Genomic DNA, 19094 nt, shown 5'->3' with positions numbered 1-19094 from the left:
GAGCTCATAAGGAATGCAGTTAATTTTTTTTTTTTGTTTCCTCCCCTTTCTTCTCTTGCCTTCTTGAAGCTTAGATAACTACTCTAAAAAACTGAACTATTCTAGAAAAAATTAAAAAAAAAGATAAGCATATCAGTTGAAAAAGCTATTGAGAATCGTAAAATTACAACGACTATCCACAATACTCATGATAACAACGTATTATATTTGCATTCGGAACAAATTTTTTTTTTATTTTTATTTGTACAGAATGCAAGATAAAGTGTAATTTTTTATATTACAATAAAAGCTTTTTCCGAGAAAATTAAAATTAAAATTTTAAAATTTATTTAATATGCGCATTTTTCTATCGGATAATGTTTCATCATTATTCATAATTTACTCGCTATAATTATTCTTCTTCGAATAAATAGAAAAGAAGAGAGAAAAAAAAAAGATAGAAAATATGGTACAAATTTATTTTCTTTTGTGTAATTCAAATAATTTTTCTATTAAATTAAAAATTTTGTGATTTATTTTTTCTTTGAATGCTTCAATTAAGAACTGATTCAACTGAAGGATTCTATTGACAATACAGAATTATGAACTATACATAATTATTCAAACAAATTCAGAAGTCATGAACGTCATTATTGGATAATTATAACTTAATGAATATACAATTATAATCACTAAACGACAAATAGCAGTTAATCAGAATCTAATAGTCATCCGTATTAATGATAATATACATAAAAGACATTTATACATCCTTTGTAATATAATCAGGATGCAATATAAAAAATTATTGTGTGAATAATTATGAATAGTATGAATAATTACATAGCTATGTATGTGGCAATAGACGAACAATAGAGCCGCGATACTTTTTTTCACAAGAAGAATTCCGAGGAGCATGTAACGCCGCGGATGTGACTTGTCTAATGTTCCCTGTAATTAAACAAAATAATCGAGTCGCGGAGTTGCACCGTGGTCTTGCCGCGTTCTCATTATAATGCCGTGCATTCCTCAGACGAAACGAGTCTTTCTCTCAGCACGTACACCATCTACGTGGAATACGGAATACACGAATGATGGATTATACGCGAATTCGCGCTTCGTATTACGTTCCTGTTCGCGCACTACCGTTCCATTTTAATTATTTCAATTATCGGGTTTTAATGCAGTGTATATATACTTTCGAAGAAAAAAACAAAAAAACTATCGTTGTTAAGAGAAGCCAACGATGTGTTACCAGATATAAAAGAAGAGAAGATAGAGGAGAAACGATAAAACAAAAATTTCAAAGAAATACGAGATATATAAGGAAACTTTCGAACTTTTGATTACGCAAACGCATTCCTATTAATGTTAGAAATATTTTCTTATGATTGTTTTTTATTTGAGAGAATTAAACGAATTATTAGAGATTTAAATATAATATGTAAATATTTTTTTTTTGTTCACACTAATAAATTATATATGAAATAGTGATTATACCGTTTCTTTTTATAAAAGCATTTATAAATAATTTATGTAAAAGGTATATAATTAAAATATTGATGGATATGATGCAGTATTAATCTTATAAAAAACATCAGAATATTCCACTGTCATGGTCGTCTAGAATAGCATCTAAACTTTAAATGTTTTATTTAATTTAAAATTGAAAATATTATATATATTTCTTAATTATCAAACAATATTAATATGTTTAATATATAATATTTAAAATACTAAAATAAAATTCATTTAATAACATGCTATCTAAAATAGTGGAAATATTTTAATTAATTCAGAGAATTATATTCTGGAAAAATTCCAATTACACATTCCATAGTGAATTCCAAGAATAAAAGATTAATCAAAGTTATTTCCTCAAAAAAAAATAAATAAAAATAAAAATAAAAAGACAAATCACTCAAATTTTACATAAATAAATTCATAAAATACGAAAATTTGACATATAATATATAACATATATATATAATATATATGACATATAATATATAACAAGTTCTATCTTTTCTATGTGTAGAAATAACATCGAAATTACAATGAAGACATATTACGTGATCGTCTTTTCATTTCAAGTTGCCAAGATAAATTTCTTAATTATAATATACCTTATTGGTATCCTGATCGTATCGTTAAATACTGATCGACGACTGTAACCACCATTATACAGAAATCTTTTATAGCTATGGCGTAAACGTGGGTGATAGCCACTGGGCATATTTTCGACTTCGCCAGAACTCGTACATAGTTTCGAGCAACATACGATCGTTTCGTTTCCTCATACCATAAATACAAACCATAACATATCTAACAAACAACGTAGTATAATGTACATAACACCATTAAAATAAACTTCGTACTTGTTTATTCACGCGCGCGCGTTAACTAAAGAACATTAGTTTGTGCGCAGTTTTGTGCGCAGTTTTATTTCGTGCGCATGCTCATGCGCACGCGCTTTTAATATATTTTCTTTTACATGAATACATCGAATCGGAAGATGGAAGTATTCTTTGCAAAATTTATGCTGAACCATATTTTTTACCAACGATGAGATAAACACATGGATTTATACATATATATATTTTTCGCATGTGCGTACACGTGACAATTTGCTTACTTGAAAATACTCCTATACTTTGAATGATTAAAGCCTAGTTTTTATGGTTTACGAGCCTCATAACCTGTTTTTTATGTAAGTTACAATATTACGATAAATTTACAAATATTGAATAATCTATAAAAATAAGTTTATTTTATTGACATAGATTATAGACTTATATCTATCTATAAGACTTATATCTATCTTGAATTTTTGAAATTTTTTATTTTATTCGATGTATATCGTCATTAATACGATTATATGTATACAATAAATTTAAACATAATAATTATTAATATATTTTATAAAAATATAAAATATCTTAATTATGAGATGTTTTTTAAAGTAAATTGTTAAATATGAGTCAAAATTAGGATAAAATAAGACCGATGATCGTTATATTTTGAGGTTATAATAAGAGTTTGTTAATATTAAGTCATTCAACTATATTAATTAATTAGTTGTTAATTAGTTCCTTATTAATGCCAGTTCGTTCAATTAATTTAAAAATAAGTGACCTAGATATCATCGAATAAATGTATATAATTATATGTATATTATATACTTCTAACCTCCTCCTTATATGATTATCAAATAATGAACACGGTTATTATAGGCGATATTAGCATAACAATGAAGTAATAAACTAAATCAACCTGTGATAATTGCTATATAGAGCAAGTAATATTATGGAAGATTCATAAATATGCACAACAGTGGTTCCCATGATTATTCTTAATATACGATGATAATGATTATGGCAGTGAAACGCTAAAGTTCATTGTACAATGTTACAACAAAAAAAAAAAGAAAGAACGAGCAAGAGCAAAAAAAAAATTATCTTCAGCTTGAGAAATATATAGATCGAAACTGTACAAAATAATAGTAAGTGAAAATAGTAACTTATATCTCTAGATTTTTCTGGATGAAAATACTTGTTCCTTCTCGAACAAATATAAAAAAAAAAACAAACTAAAAAACTAAAAATTTGAAATATTCATGATCGACTTTCTCAATTATATATAGTATACTTAAAAGACATCTTTAATTGCATAAATATCAGTTGCTCAATTTTGTACACGTCTACATTTTGTATACGTGGAATTTACGAGCCAATTACGATGCATCTCGTGTATGTAACTATGCGTGCAGATCGCGACTTCGTAATTGAAACTTAAACTTTACGCCGTATAATGGATGGAAACAAAGAAACAAAATGATCGGCGAAACTAACCATTTAACATCGGTAAAACTTGGCTGCTGTATCTTATGTTCTTATTATAGATACCATCGATCAAGCGGTACGGAACGATCACGCGAAAGTAAGAAATATCTTCCACCGTACAATTTTCCCCATCGACGAATGATGCAGGTTCGTTGATCTGAATTCGAATGAAGATGTGATTCATGTATTTCAATCATTCGATGCAACATTCTCTATATAGATAAAACCTGTTCGTTTGAAAATATATGCGTTTCTAGAGACTTTGAGGAATGCAAGTCTCATGTTAAAAACACGAAGGATCGAATACATTCAATGTATTTTTATTCAAACGATATTCTTGTCATTTGATAAAGATAGACAAGTAAGTATCATTAAAGCGTGATTGATGTCTCATAGTAATACAATCTTGAATTATTATTAGTATGAGGAAGCGGGTATTTGAAAAAAAAAAAAAAAAGTCTGAAGCAATTGTTGTGGATAAGTAAATACAATTTATTATTGGCGTCAATCACTTTTTATGCTTGAACTTATGTTAAAAATATTGATTAATTATTTTAACCAAATAATTCACTTTATTATATTTTTTAATCAGATGTTTTTATCAACTTATTCGATTTTCTATGATCATCTTATACATTATCTTTGTTATTCTTATTTAAACGATTCTCATTTTAAATTTGTAAGTATATCCAAAGATGTATTTGCTAATATTTTATTATGCGAAGTTACTCAGATTTCCTTAAAATAAAATTTGTTTTTTTTTTTTTTTTTTTAGCATTAAAATAATCAATCAATCAATTCTTCGAATGTGACCGAGAACATGATTTACATAGATACATTCAAAGCCACATTCTTGCGCTTGAAATTCCACAAAGTAATCATACCTAGATTCTCCCGTTCTCCGAATCCTCCGCCTCCGGCTTCACACAGGTGCACCTGCAACAACACAAATAAGCCTTTAGATTATAGTATTCTACCTGTGCGAGCGGCTTGATTCCGCACCAAATACCAGGAATCGAACGTACGCGAATACTTGTATATGTGTGGATGCAAAAGAATGATATAAAAAATTTGAAAAGAACAATAATCGTACTCGCGTTCAAATAAGATGGATGCGGTAAGATTGTGCAAAAGCACGTTGCTTTCCGCAACATTGAATTTTGCCGCAATATCCCCAACAAAGAGGACGATAATTTTTCGCGCTACGATCTTCTGATTGCGAGTACGAAAAAATATCCTGCAAAATATCATTAGAAATAATAGGAGAAACGGCGTACACAAATTCTCTTGATAAGTATATAAAGTTTCGATATGCGAAAAGAAAAATGAATTGGCGAACGATATCGACATCGAAGAAGAACGCACTGTGTATTTGCGTGTATGTACGTGCATGTGTTCGCGCTTGTTCTCTCCCACTATCCACAATCTGAAAGGAGCGCGAACTCTCAATAAAACCGCTCTACTTCGACAAATCGCCTTAATTTCATCGTCAATAAGCCCGAGAAACCCGCGCCAAGTATGCCGATCACCGTCTCTATACACCGTGACTCTGTTACGCGACCGCTGTGCATGCGCTTGTATGCGCGTATATACGACTTACATAGACGGTGGGGGCACACACGCGCAGTATGGCATGCCGTTGGTGCAAGCCGCGTGAGCGAGTTTAACGAATCTGAAGCAGAGAGAGAAAGAGAAAGAGAGAAAGAGAGGGAGGGAGAGAGAGAGAGAAGAGAGTGAGGCGGGCGTCTCGGTCGAGTATTCCAGGTTAATTTTACCGAGCCCTAAGGAGCGCATGCGAAGGACCGGCGAAGGATAACGCTAGCGGGGCTCATCGGTTGGACGCTGCTCGAAGCGAACGAAGGACGCCCGCATTCCACGCCGCAACCTGGTATAATACGAGGAATTGGCCGAACAGAGCGAGAGAGGGACAGAGAGGCTAAGAACGGGCTTTTTCTGCATCGGAGAAAGAAGACGAACGGATCACAAGCGAGACAAAGAGGAAGAGGAAGACGAAGAAAGATGAAAGAGGGAGACGTATACATAGAAAAAGAGAAGGAATCACAGTGAAGCAACCAAGGAGAGGCGAGGAGTTGTGTCTGCATCATTCCTCTCTCTCTCTCTCTCTCTTTTCTCTTTCATCCGCTTTCCCCTCGTAATCATTCCTCCACCATTCCATTCCTTTATCTCCTTATTCGTTTCATTCTAGTCTCTCTATACACGATATACTTCTACATACTCTTCTTCATGTTCGTTAGTCTCTTCTTTATCTCTTACTCTTTATTACTCGTCTTTTTATCCATCCCTATCTCTTCCTCTCGTTCCTTCTCCACTTTCATCTTTTTCTTCGTCCCATCCTCGTCTTCCCTTCTTTCTTTGTCCTCGTTCCTCTTTCCTCGCCCCACTGTTTGCGTATGCGTGCGTGTACGTGTATGGACTCGGTTGAACCGCGTGCCTCCAGCGGAAGTAAATCACCACAGCGTGCACACGCTGGTATCTCTCCACAAGAGCGTTCTATACAGTTTCAGCCGGCGTTCCTTCCTTCGTACGAGAGCGCGTAACTGGGATTCCTCGTTTTGCGAGCAGGCAGCTGCAACTGGGTAGCCGCACTGGAGTAGGTTATCGCCGTCGTGAGTCGTGGCTTTCACCACTTTGCCGGCCACGTCGCGTTCTCTCGCGCGCCGACAGTCACGATGACAAGAGAAACGGAAGGTTACACGGGGCCCTCCACCGTTTCTTTTCCCCCTGATTGCCCGTGATTTCGGATTAGATAAGCGGTGTGGAATTTCGATGCCTGCCGGGGCTTTAACACAACTCGCTTGCCTCGACCCGTAGAATTGTTATACCAATATTTTCAACTCTCGTAAAGCTTTCGTAAAATTTACATAAAAATATTTTACAAAATATTTTTCTTCCATATATGAATAATTATGGATAATTATTTCGTAGATCTATCTGACGCTTGAATTAAATCTGCGGAAAAATATAGATTGTTGTTAAAAATACGATTGAGAATGCGAAAGAATTTAATGATGTGAAACAGATATTTATAAATAAATTGGCCTCGATTTTCTTTTTGCTTTATATACTTTGTATCCTCTTATATCTTTGGCAATAAAAGATTAATATATCCCAATTTTAATACGACAAAATAATTTAAAGCAGTAATATAATTTCATTCTCTTATTCCAATTTGTCGCAAAATTGAAAAATAAATAACGTAATGTAATAAATATATTAAATATTAGAAATTTCTCGTAAGATTAAATTCAGTGCACGTTGCTATACATATTTTTTTACGACGAATATAAAATTTCGTTTAATACAAAATTAATAACGAAGCTCGTAAGGGATAGATGAGGTAAGCGGGATGGAGAAAGCCGAGGACAGTCGAATAGACGTGGAAGGTAGAGGCGTGTACGTCGTATTATTCGTAGCTGTCCAGTTAGGCAGAGGAGTCCCCTGATGGGATTATAATGTGAATATAATGGCGAGCTTCCGCGCTACGCAACCCTTTCATCTCCCACTCCTGCGGTATACCTTAACCTTCCTTCGAAAACCCTTCTTCGCTGTCTGAAAGTTTAATCGACTATTTCGACGATTTTCTGGAGCTTAAGTCGCCGCTGCGAAACGTTCATGGGGGGAACGAGGGACAAAAAAAAAAAAAAAAGAAAAGAGAAGAAGAGAATGAAAGTGTGATGAGTTCTAGATAGTCAAACTGGTCAAACCTGCTTCCGTTGCTCAAAGGATACTAATGTTACAATTATGATTACAAAAATTCTGTCGTATAGAAATCGAGGTTTAAAAAAGTATGTACATTTTTAAAATGTACATGGGTCGAAGTTATTATTGATAACACTACTTATTGTTGATAACACAAAATATTTCTCGATTCTTTGATGTCACAATTTATTTTTTATTCAATCATTAAAATATACTTCGATTCATTTTTATTCGTTTTAAATAATGAAGGATTCGTCGATCGATAATAATCGATTTATTTAAACTTGTACAGTTGAAGAAATTTTCGGCATAATTAAAACAGATTGAAAGAAAAGTAAAATATAAGTAGATCGGTATTAAAGCGTAAGCAAAGAATGTTTGACGCACACGAGAATGAAAACTCGTCGATTACGCAATTTCTCTCGTGTTCGAGGCGACGATCACCTGCGGCGACTCTCGATACTTCCTTCTTTTTTCCATCGATCGACCCTATGACGTAATTCGAAACACACGTTTATCGGTATTTATAATATGCCGGCCAAGCGCCGGGGAATTTTAAATCGCAAATTACAAACCAAATTAAGAAATACGTCTTCGATCGCGTTTTATGCCCGGGCAAAGGAAACGGGACAGCCACGATAAATTATTCTCCTGCAAACTTGACACATTCACAGTCTTTGCGTGTTTTATGCTTAATTACATTTCGAACGCAAGTTCGCGTGCAATCGTGATGCTCCCAATCTCATTGCTATATTTACTCTCACCGTGTACGGTAATTAAATTATTTGCCTATTTATACCTCAGCCTTGAAATGTTGGGCTTCATTTAAAAATTAATGTAAATCTAAAGGTACATGTCGCATGCCACGTGACATCGTTTTTTATTTGGAGGAAAGTTGAAAATTCTTCGTTCCAGTTTATTTTTTGAAATAGTTTCTCTTTCTCTAAGTTTAAGGCTCTGAGCTTACAATTCAATATAATTGAAACTTAGAACATTTTCGTCATTTCTTTTAAATAAAAATGAAACTTTCAATTTCATTTTTCTAAATATTCATTAATTAACAATTTTTCGTTTCTGATATGAACACAATCATCTTTCACTCTTTTTAGAAACAATAATAATTATAAAATCGAAAGAACGTAATTCAATTCTTGTTCCCTTCGATTCGAATTCTTATCTTCATCTTTTACAAAGAAAATTCAATACCTTTTCGTCGAGGAAAAGCGTACAGGATGAACTTATCAAACCCTCCTCCCTGCTTCTCCCCACATTTTACCCGGTCGATTTACTTTTTCCACGTGGCCCACGCTCGATTTATAATCTCCCTCGTCGCACTTTCTGCGCTTCACCCCCGTTCGCGATTCAAGAATCAACGCGTACACGCCTTGGACGCATTCGAAGAGAATAAGTTACGACGTCATCCGACGTTCGAAGCGTTCGACGTTCTCACAATGGCACGATAAATCACCGTCAAACGCACGCTTCATTTTGTCCGTCAATTTGTTGGATACGGGGATGCGTGGCTAACTTTAAGCCGCGTATCCATTCGATATCGTTCTCACATTTGTAAGAATCCGTGGAGATTATTCTCACGTTTCTCGATTTAAAAAGAAATGATTTGAAACGATGCAATACTTCATTCCTTAAGAATATTTCTTCGTCGCTTCTACTTTATTTTGATTCCATCTCTCGGATAATCCTTTAACAAAAAAAAGATGGCTGATGTAATCAATCGATACTTTTCTTTTTTTAAAGTGCCAATATTTGCCAAATGAATAAATGAAATTTCCTTTATTCAAAAAAAATAATATATTTTTGCAAATATTTGTATTATTGAATGAATGCAGATTATTTTTATTCCGATTAAATCAACGATGCGCACAGATTCTACCATCAGCATTCGCGCCAATCCGCCAGTAAATGGCTGGACGTTTACCGTCATAGTAGATTCAACCAGTGCCTTCGTAGGCACACGATTCATCGTGTCACGCGAGCCGGTTTGGCCATACTTTCAACACAAGCCGTTTGTTGCTCCTTTCATCCCTGTGCACCGCGATGCACCGTAAACGCGGCAAAACGCTGATTTATCATCGCAGCGTAACAAGCGCGCGTACGTTCCCCATCTTTCCCCGTTTACACGCAGGGGCAGCGTCTTCTGCCCGACCAGCGACAACTTCTCTTTCATTCAATCGTTTCCAGGGACGTTTGTCGATCGACTCGAAAAATGTCGATTTGAAAAATCGTGCCAACAGAGTTGCATTGATCGTTAAAGATGAAGGAAGGCTCTTCTTTGACAGTCTTCACTTCTTTGTCGATATTTAATTTATTAATATTTGTGTTTGCCAATCGTGAATGATAATAAGTATTGAATCTTATCGTTGGAATTGGATAAATAAGAATAATTTATATGCACACGTGTATAATCCAACAGATCTGTTGAAAGATAAAAGATGAGATTAGAGAAAGTGAAATTGGAAAAGTTACGTGTAGTAAAAATTGTACTTACAATAATGTATGTGGATAAAATTTTTACTTCACGTTCTTATCGCATGCAAGAAATCAATGAGAAACGTCGATCGATTCATTCAGAAACCACGAGTGGCGCAATATTCGATTGGAATAAAAAAGGAAATTACACGTTGGTAAATTCCAATTAAGAGAGAAACATTCGCGTGGATCGGATTAAAAAATGATTATCTAACATTTAAATAACGTATAAATTGTTTGAACCCGAGAAATCGAGCGTGGTCGACAATCCAATCACTTCGAGTAGCCAAATTACACGGTTCACCAAATGGCCGTAAGGAGAGAAAGATTTTTTCTCTCTCTCTCTCATTTTTTCCCCTCCCTTTTTGCTTTTTTTCTCTCTCTCTCTCCCTTTTAGGGAGCACTTACCAGTCCTTTTCTAGCGATACGGGTGATCGAATGGCTTAGAGCCGAGAGTGAGTGGCCCCATTCCAAGCGATTTCATTTCATTTCATTTCATTCCATTCCATTCCATTCCATTCCGTTCCATTCCATTCCATTCCGTAGTAGACCATTCGATTCGATCGTGCCAGAGGAGTACATAAGACATTATGTAAGAGCATTCACGAGCGTACCCGTAAAGGCGTTTCCTCAAGAATTTCGAAGTCCAAAGAATTTCGTGTACCAATCGTACACGATGTTTGCCACATGATCGCTAGCCTCATTTATATTCCACGGACGTGTTTCACTTGTATAACGGTAGGGAAATGCTATTGCGAGAGAATACGAAGCGATCTATTCACGAGGAAAATCAATCACAATTTGGAAAATTTATTTTATCTTCCAAGTTTCTTTCCCTTCTAATTGCCAGATTAATTAAATCGATATAATTTAACGACGTTAGTTAGATCGTATTTTTTTCGAATTTGAGGTAGATGAAGAATTCTTGATAATTATATATAATTATCCTTTGGGACGATTTTTATCTCTCGAAGTTTGTAAAACTAAAAAAGAAAGAATTATAACTGAAGCTTGAATTTTATATATAAATACAATATTATTATTTTGGAAAATTCTTGGAATGTTTGAAACGAAAAAATTGTTTATCTAAAAGATATTTAAACTATTATTAATAGAACACTTAAAAACTATGTGTATAAAAATAAATGTGGAATGAACTTAATGACTTCCGGTCATTCGCGCGTTTCATTTAAATCTTGGTTGGTCGAGCGGGCAATTACATCCAAAGTATATTTCGCTATAATTCACACTTTACTTTTTTTCTGATCAGAAGTGAAAAGAAACGTAAACGTAATGAAATCAAATATGTTTTAGAACGCTTGCCGTTAACGGTACCGTGCGTGTAACAGGCGCGTTATATCCCCGCGTGTATGAAATGTTAATAGCCAATACTTTTGAAAACAAATGCCAAAACGATATAAAACTCTAATATAATTAAAGAGAAAAAAATCTACTCCTTTTAATACGTAAAAGAAAATATGCGAATTATAATAATAATAATAATAATTTGTAAAAAGAAAGCATCAATGGGGAAGTTGCACCTTTTTTTTTTTCTTCCATCGCCAAGAAGAGTTGGTCGCAAGCTTGGATATCAAGGACAAATCAGGAACACGTCATCACGATGTAAAGTATCATTAAACCTACGGTGCTTGCTAACAAGCACAAACTGATAACTGTTGCCGTAATCGGCCATAGTTATTGCCACAGGCGCCACTCATTTATGACAATAGAAAACATTCACTCCGTCTTATGGAACGTGCAAATGTGCAATGAAACAGAGGTTTTACTTTTTAAATGAAAATTACATTTAAATATTAGTTAAGTTAGACCAAGAGAGAGAGGGAGAGTTGTAAATATGAATTTAAAAAAGAATTTAAGCTCGAGAAGAAATATATTAACGTCCTTCCAAATTTATTAAGCTATACGATAATGTAATTAACGTTGGATAAATATTTAAGAGCATCGGAGGGGGGGAAAAAAAGAAAGAAAGAAAAAGAAAGGGCAACGGACAGGCTCCCCTAATGGTGCGGATGCACGCGAATGCACGGATTGCAGAATGCACTCGTTAAAAACTGTTTAAACGCTATTTAATACGTGGGAAGAGAAGGAACGGGTACTCCACGGTAGAATGTTGGTATTAATAACTTTAATGCATAGAAAATATTTAGAAATATATCTAAATAATTTTCCATACCACTTTATACTTTTAACATGTAAACGTACGATCAAAGATTTTTCCGTAATACGTAATTTAGTTTTATAAATATACCGCAAATATTTCTAATTAATAACTAAATATTTAATTAGAAATATTAAAAATATGAAATAACATCCGATGGTTTTACCATTTTTTAAAAAAATTGAGGAATAAAATATACGTTGGATGTTATTAACGAAAAAAAAAAAACACGTTTATCATATGCTTTCTAACATGAAAAAAAAAAAGAAAAAAAAGAATGCATAGGAGGCAGAAAATAATTCACCACGTCGCGAAGAAATGATAACGGGTACAATTGATAAGTGATTCGTTTACTACCTAATGCCAGCCATACTTTATATCGCGCTCCTATCGTGCCCCTAATGGAGAGAACATAGAGGAGGGCGAGGAGGGAGGGACGTGAATCAAAGGATATCGCGACAAAAAGAAAGCGTGAAAGCAACGGTTACTTCATCCATTTTCCACGCGGCGCATACCGGTGGTACAAACCATATACGGTGATCAGACACATCAGCAGGAATTTAGTAACAGCGTCGTGTTAAACGCACAAATGGACTCTGCGTAATCTGCGACACGAGGCGAATGGTATTCGGCGAGCCTAATGCAGCCTCGTGAAACGGATAGGGCCGTTCATCGTTTTAAAAAGACTTTGAAAGACGTAAAACACGGTCAGGCTCGTGTATCAAAAGTACACGAGAGAGGAGAGAGAGAGAGAGAGGTAAACTAAACTCGATCTATTAGGACGAGGTTTCGAACTAAACGCGGGAAAAGGAAATTTTATCGTGGCGATTAAACGGAACGGAGGAGAGAAGATGCACGCATTCGAATTCCAGGGATGGATAATACTTCAATTAGCCGGCGTAATGCACGTCTAATAGGGAAATTAACGTTACAGTGTGCGTCTTAATTACCGTGTTAATCTAGCTCCGCGCGCATAGTTGGTGATAATATTTTAAATGGCTGGTGGGTTGGTAACACTCGTTCGAAATTTACGGTTAAACGGAGGATGGAGGAACGTCTTCACGCCACGTGACAGTACGATAACCGTATTTCATCGGAGAGGAATCTCGGCGAGACAATGACCGAAGAAGATGCGATTACCTGTCGGGGTTATAAAATTTCGCCAAGTTCATTCGTTTTGTTACTCGAGAAATTGCTTCATAAATAAATAAAATGTTTCCATCAACGGCGAATATTTCCTCGTTATATCTGTATTTATATATAGTGCACACGCGTGTACGATAGTTAACGATGCGGCTTTGAATTTTATTATAAATGAAATAAATTTATTTTTAAAATTGGAAGTTAAGAAGGTTGGATGATGATGCATGATAAGCGATGACGAAAGCTTGGTTATTCAGAGTGATAGACGTGAATTAAAAAATCATCAAGAATTTTCAAATGTATAATAGAATTTAACTGCGTAATATTTCAATCCCTTCCATTCTCTTTAATTTAACGGTATAAATAATAGTTATTTCGTATACACCTTGTTACCCTCGATTACCATGAATTACCGATAGCTCACCTGGCATTGTTGAACCAACGAATCGGGTTTCCTAGAAAACAATTTCCATCGACACGTTTTATCGAAGTACAATCGGCCGAGCGTACAATTAAACGTGATTCTCAGTTAAGATTCTAAGCGAAAACCTGCCTAGAATTCTCCCATCCCCATTAAAAAGAATACCGCGCGTACCAGATTTCAGGGAAACGAACGAGTTTTACGAAGTTCAGATTACGAATTAAACGAACCCACGGGAATCGTTGAATGTGTTCCGCACGGGATATATATGTGTATATATATATATGTCGATTGGTGTCCCGCAGGCGAGAACAGAGAGAGAGAGAAGAGAGTCGAATTAAATCGGCCTGGCTACATCCTGGAGTCCGTGATCGTAATTATACGGCGGGGCCCCGACTATTTTTGGGCCGGTCGGCCGCAGGCGAGGCGTCGTTAGTTTGATAGTTCCCGGATACGGCAGCCATACGGTTAACGTATAACGACGTTCGTGCCATTCGAGTTATAATAACAGAGATGCGAAAGCACGAACATGAAAAAATGAGCCAGACGACAGCGCGACGCCAGGAAGAAACCGCAGGCACGCAGGTCAATTCGATACAAGGGCCGAATTCCTCAAGGGGCCCGGGGTCGTGTCGCCTTGCCCCCTCGCCTTCCCAACCAGCCAGCGTTACGTGCTTTCGGACAAAAAAACGTATTCCTCCATCCTGGCATCCTCTATCCCTCCCTTCCCTGTTCTATTCTCTCCATACCTTTCAATTATTGGAACTCAAAAGATACGACCAATCATTATAGTGCATCATGGTGAAACGAAACGATCTGTCAATTTAACGATTTGTATCATATTCTCCACATATTTCGAGGTGAAAACTCGAATAAAATAGAGTTCTATTTGCTAATTTGCTCGAAAAGTAGTATAAATGGAATTAGGGAGGGAAATAAAAATGTGGAGTTTAAATCGGAGGTATTCGTTCATAAACGTAAACGCGGTGGTATCGATGCATTAGGGTTAACGTTTACCAACGTTAATTAAAAACAAAGAAAGAGAAAATAGAACGACGAGTTACAGAAGCTTCGTAAAATGGTTCTGTAAATAAATGGGAGGATTCCATAAGTGGTAGTGCATGGTAAACGTCCATTATAACCCGCGAGCAAGTTAATCAAACCCGGGCCTGTATAAACAAAAAGGTATATACCTTTAACGTGCAACGTTAAGGAACGCTAATTACAGAGTAATGGCGCCAATAAGGTGCACACACCGCCACCATAAATGATGGAACAAAAGCGTAGGAGACGCGGACAACTCGGTCCACGCCTAGGAAGCTGGAATGCGTAAAGATAACTAAAGATCAAGAAATTGCATAAGTCACGTAATGGCCCACAGTTGTGGTGTACACGCCTGTCGTATAAAATATATAAGGGAATTATGCCCGATTATGCTTGGCCGGGCGTATAAGTGGCGCGCATACGCGTACATTACCCGGCGAAAGGTTGTATGCGTAGGCGTCGTACACGTGCACACAGGGACGTGCACGCGCAGGCGCGTTAAGTAGACGCCGATAAATCGACAGATAGATATAACCTATCGTGGATGGCGCGAGATAATCGCGCCTTCAACCACGATGTTAATTAGACCATAGAGCGCCTTCTTCGGTGTAAATGCGCGCATTCAACCTGGTTAAAAAGAAACGTTCGTTCGTTAGATCCATGTACGTGGAATCTCGGCGTAACAGTTTCCACGTGTAATCGTTCCTAATCTCGATAATCTCGATAAAAATATTTGTACGGGAATGTAACATGCTCGATCGATTTATGTACAACATAGAAACTGGAATTTCGTTTATAATTATATAGAATTATGTTTATCGATCTCTCTTTAACTTGCTCCCATCTTATCGATTTTGTATAAAGTTTCAAGAACGAATGGCACGTGGTCGTTCTTTCCCAATTCGTAGGAGGATTGTTTATTTGGTTGAACGGATAGGTCGGGTCATAGCCATCGCTACGGAACCACGTTATCTCACAGGCCGTGACGGATGACACAATGGAGTACATTGACACTACGTGCCACGCTATCTGGCAGTATCTCACCTCGTGCCCGTACACGCAACCCAAGTATACGTACGAGCCGTGTTGAATGTGTGCGAGCAATTCTTGTACGTGCATCGATGTACATGCATACAGAACGCTGCGAAGGTGGAGGTACTTTCACCAGGTAGCCAAGTTCCACGATGCACGCCGATAGCCAAGAGCAGCCCACTTTGAGAGCTGCATTCCGAGTGCATACTGCACCCTGTACCCAGGTTCGGATTAATACACCGAAAGACCCGATGTTTCCCGGATGTTTTCGTCAACAAAATCCAGAATTAAGATTTTTTTTTACACGCAATTTGCAAATACATATACGCGTGTTTCACAAAGAGGTAAATATGTTTCTTCAAATTGCGTAATTGTAATCTTCGCAATCTCGAAATCATTCATCACAAATTGTTATTTCCTAACCGATTGTGTTTCTAAAAGAAGATATTTAGGAAAGATGTTTGGCATTTATGCCAATTTTTCACTTGGCACGCAAAAGATATTCTATGGTGCATTGACACACTATATGTCATATTATTATTTTAAAGGATATGCGTATACATGTATAGAATGGCATGTTGGAGTCTTTCTGTACTTTCACCGGCTACCCAAGTTTCTCGATACTCACGATACGTTACGAATATCACGCATGAATATTTCATAGATCTTACAGCCGAGATCTTTTAATTTTCTAACAGCGTTTCTGGCGCCGTCTATATCTATATTTGGTACAATTTTAAACCTCTCCTGTCCCATCATTTACCGATCATAAAAATTAAAAAAAAATTCATTTTAATAAAACACCGATAAAAACTGGTTAACGTTATAGATGTTGATCGAATAAAAAAAAAAAAAGAAATGGATATACCTATGATTACGCTCAAAGCAAGAGCTCGCTGCTACACTGCCATTTAACCACACGTTATTAATCATACATCGTAAAAAAAAAAAGACGTCCAATATTTTCTTGATTTATACATTTCAATATTACCATCTCCGAGGGACGAATATTTCTAAGAAAGAAAAAAAATTTCTTAAGAACGAATTAAAAGATTAATAACGCGATTAAAATTTACAATTTATTCAAAGCTACTATATTAATTTCATCCAGAAGAGATTCTTCTCGAATCTCGTTAGTTTTATCGGTGCACGCGAGGTTTTCGCGCGAAACTGGAAGAGAGAAAGAGAAAGAGAAAGAGAGAGAGAAGAAAAAAGGAGTCTGGAGGATGGCATGGACTTTCGAATGCACAGTGTGTTACGTCTTCCCCGCAAGTCCAGCAGTTACTGTCACGCGCGCCCACGCGATCTCGTGCAAAGGACGATAATAGCGCGTTTAAGTACGTATAAATTCCATCGTATAACTCGCGACTCCGTAGGGCGCTCCGAGTGCGCCGTTAATAACCCCGCCGGGTGGAAAACGGCGCAAGGGGCAATGAATTTTCAGGGGCAGATAGGAGACGCACAATCAACCCCTCCTCCTCTCCCCTTCTCCTCCCTTCTTTTCTGCCGCTACGTGGGTGGACATTGCGGACGTGGCCGGTCTACGTTGGTTGAATTCGAAGACAGGCCCGTATCGGCCCACGAGGGAGCCGATCCGGTATTGCCGGATGCTCGAATTCCGGGTGGAGGGACGAGGATATTTTTTGTAAAAGAAAAAGAAGGGGGAAAAAAAAGGCCACGGGAGAAAGCAAAGCGGAAACGTAACGGGGCGTGTAACGCGTGGAAATTTATTCGATAAATCATCCTTTTTCTCCTGACAATGCGAAGAGGCGTAGAGATTGCACGAGGAGAAGTATCTTCTGATCTACTTTTCTTTGTTTCTTCATCAGAAGAAATAAAAAATTCTTCGCGCTCTTTAATTTTTTTGTTTATTTTTTGTCTCTCGTTTATTTCGTCTTCCTCGTTCGAGCGCACACAAATAAGAAATATCATGGTTTGATTCATGTAATGTGGAGGAGTATATGTGGACACCATTTGGAAACACGTACAAATGTTGACGATCATTTGCCAGCGTTGCATCGTTCGCGTCTCCATCGACCGATCAAGTAGCTCGTAAACATTCATGAACCAGTTGTGCGACCCGTGAATACGCGGCTTAACGCCACGCGATCGTATCTCACGTTTTGTCAAGCCAAACTTGGGCGTTAGTTGGCTAATTTTGAAGCAATTTTAACATTTTACGAACCGTATCTGGCGATCGTGTTTGAGAAAGGGAACGAACGAGAGCGTAATTGGATACGTATTAACTCGTTCTCGAGATCTTCATGTTCTCTGATATTACAATAAACGCATAAATATAAAATTCAAACGTTCTAGGTCCTCGAGATTCGATATTGAAATAAACAGGATATCTGAAAATATTAAATCTTCTACGAGTGAATAAATGATTGGTTTGCAGAGATCAACAAAATTTTACACATTGTCTCGTTTCTCTTAAAAATAGAATAAATTTTTCTTCTTTAAATTTATATAAATTTCAAACGAATTTTCACCATTGCTACATTTTAGAAGCATTAGTCGTAAAGTCGCATACACGACTCGATAAGAGTCGATAGCCTCTAAAAAGAAAAAATACCAGGGTGTCACACCTTTCTTACCATTGTAAATATTATACATACTTGTCACATAGATATCGTGTAAGATTAAAATTCTCAATATTCTTCCAGTTCTCAAATTTTCAATCTGCTTCTTCAAATCTCCGCGAAATAAAGGCATTGCATTATACATATTTAATTACTTTTATTCATCACTCGTCGAAGTTTCAAGGTTTCTTCGCGCAAAATCCTACTGATTTTTTTTTTAATTCCTTGCCAAACATTATACACAGATTTCTCTCCTTATTTAACAAACGAATTCCACGTAAGAATAAAGTTGATTTCAATAATACCGTAATTGCTACGACAAAATGTTAAAAAGATATATTATTATTTATTTCTCAAGAGAATGTCTTATTTTATAAAAACAGAATCAGGAAATATCGAATAATTACGATGTACGAATAAAAAAGGCGGCAATGAAAATTTTTTTCAAGGGAAAAAAGAATAGCTATGAAAACAAACTTGACAAAATGTATTATGTAAGAAGGATTGAATCACTTTTAATGGGAAAAAATTGTACAATTCAACATATCGTGTGTAGAATGTTGTTTACAACTTTTTCCCCAAATTTCGTCGATATGTTTTAAGCAAACAAGTATTATATAAATACAATATAGACTTTTTCTTCTTAACTTCATTAAAAAGCAAAA

At 36.1% G+C, this 19094-nt stretch overlaps 1 protein-coding gene and 1 long non-coding RNA gene across 4 annotated transcripts in view; one reads left to right on the top strand and one right to left on the bottom strand.

Annotated features, from left to right (window-relative positions):
- The window catches only part of LOC409898 (protein expanded-like), an 80458-nt gene that overhangs the window by 52636 nt on the left and 8728 nt on the right, over positions 1 to 19094 (bottom strand). The window contains 1 exon segment of the mRNA XM_026441439.1: positions 4706 to 4757. The gene's annotated coding sequence lies outside the window, so the exon portion shown is untranslated.
- On the top strand, positions 2114 to 6902 carry LOC107964603. 3 transcript variants are annotated; one of them, XR_001703422.2, is made up of 5 exons: positions 2116 to 2689; positions 3213 to 3481; positions 3881 to 4182; positions 4414 to 4500; positions 4597 to 6902. It is a non-coding gene; the product is annotated as an uncharacterized LOC107964603 (long non-coding RNA). The 3 variants fall into 3 exon arrangements; XR_001703420.2 differs by having other exon boundaries at positions 2114 to 2689; positions 3881 to 4500; XR_001703423.2 differs by lacking the exon at positions 4414 to 4500 and having other exon boundaries at positions 2118 to 2689.

The sequence above is a fragment of the Apis mellifera genome, linkage group LG6 (genome assembly GCF_003254395.2).
Source record: "Apis mellifera strain DH4 linkage group LG6, Amel_HAv3.1, whole genome shotgun sequence".
Lineage (NCBI taxonomy): Eukaryota > Metazoa > Arthropoda > Insecta > Hymenoptera > Apidae > Apis > Apis mellifera.
The sequence above is the reverse complement of the archived record's forward strand: the minus strand, read 5'-3'. Positions and strand labels throughout refer to the sequence as shown.